Raw genomic sequence first — 2004 nt, forward strand, 5'->3', positions numbered from 1 at the left:
GGATGTGAACTGATTGATATTTTAGTCTTAAATACATGATTTTTTTATTAGTTGTTGTTGGCTTTGAACTAGCTGTCAGTAACTGCGAGTACTCTCAGATCTGTACCTTGTGTCCTTTTTGTTGTAAGGGATGAGGGATGGATAAATACCCTGCCACGTCCGGTCTGTGCTTATGTTTGATGTTTTTCTGCTTTGTATCGATCTGATGAGTTAAGCCTTTTTCAACTGATTTTTATAGTTTGTTGTTATGTTGTGCTGTTCCACCACTGTCCCAGGTTAGGGGAATGTTGAGCGCCCACAAACATGTTTAACCCCGCAACATTCTTGTGCCTGTCCCAAGCCTGTAGTTCAGTGGTTATCGTTGGTTCAGGTCTGTCATATTTGTTTTTCATTGATTGTTTTGTTATAAATAAGGCGGTTAGTTTTCTCAGTTGAATTGTTTCATATTTTTCATGTCGGGGCCTTTTATAGCCGACTATACGTTATGGGTTTTTCTCGTTGTTGAAGGCCGTACGGTTGCCTATAATTGCTTATATCCTCTTTATTTGAACCTTGGTGGATAGTTGTCTCATTGGCAATCATACCTCATCTCCTTTTTTTTTATATGTGTATAAGTTAAAACTTGGTTTAAAGCAAAGCAATGTTAAATTCTTCAAATGGTTGATTTTATAGAATCAATATCAATGTGTTTGGCAGTCACGATGATTCTGATTATAAACTTCTTGTTAACAGGTTTTATTAGACCAGTATATTCCAACATGTTAAAATGACATCAAGTTGTACCATTATCTTCTCGAAGAATATTTTTGACCAAAATTAAATTAAAAAAAAATTGTTTTTAAAATCATTTAAAAAAGATTTCAGATAACACAAGAATCTGGATACCATAATGTAGGAATTTTAACCTGAAGATTCCTATTGAAACTCGGCAAAGGCATAATATTCCTGCGGAGGAACAAAGATGTAATTTATGCAACGAAAATATCGGAGACGAATTTCACTATCTATTTATTTGTAAGTCCCAACTTGTAAATATTAGAGAACACGGGATACCTATATAGCTAGTTATAATAGTATCCAAGTAAACAAGTGAGCAGGCCCGTTATCTTATTGCAAAGGTAATTTAAATAGAAAGGTGTCATCTTTTATTTAAAACTAATAACTAATGGTGATATACTTTATTGTGCACCATTTTGTAGTTATTTTATATTTGATAATATCTCATGTTTATTATTGAATATTTACCTCATGTTACACATATAACATTGAGGGTACCCAAATTGCACCTATTGTAACAGTTTATCAGCTACGTTTATTTATGATCCAGACAAAAGTTTCCATCCTGTGTTTATTTGGTAGATTTATCCTTATTTACTATATAGTTCAACCAATTTCTTTTTGAATCCATGTTGAATCATAGAAAAATGGGTTTGAACCGACTTCCAAACGATCCATGATTCTATTATAAAGAGTACCCAAATTGCATCCATGCTTAAATTCACATCCGTAAAAATCGAATAACAGATTTTTTGTTTTATTTCTACAAATATTTAGAACAATTTTACAAAAGTCGATGCTTACTATTCATTTTTTAAGAAATGGATGCTTGTAACATATTGTATTTGCTTATTTTAAAAAGTTAACTTTTTGTGAACTTCGCATGGCGACGTTTCCGTAGATTTAATATTTTCCAGTGAATAATTCATCTGTTGATATATACTGTGAATGTTTTGTGTATATTTAGATATATTTAGTTATGTTGAAAGACGTGCAAAATGTCAAATCATAAAAATACAAATTTGTTAGTCTCTAAGAAAACGTGTACGATTTCCGCTGCTATTTCTGCTAAATGGGTTCAATTTGGGTATTGTGACGTTATGTGCCTGAGCATTGCTTAATAAAAAAATCTTATTTTTTGTAGTGGAAATTGGGTAATTTAGTTTTTAATGATAAAAAAATCATGAGATAATTGCAGTTTAGTGTCGTTAAAAAAGTACAAAGTTT

This window comes from Mytilus californianus, unplaced genomic scaffold, assembly GCF_021869535.1.
Source record: "Mytilus californianus isolate M0D057914Y unplaced genomic scaffold, xbMytCali1.0.p SCAF_5, whole genome shotgun sequence".
In the NCBI taxonomy this organism is placed as follows: Eukaryota; Metazoa; Mollusca; class Bivalvia; order Mytilida; family Mytilidae; genus Mytilus; species Mytilus californianus.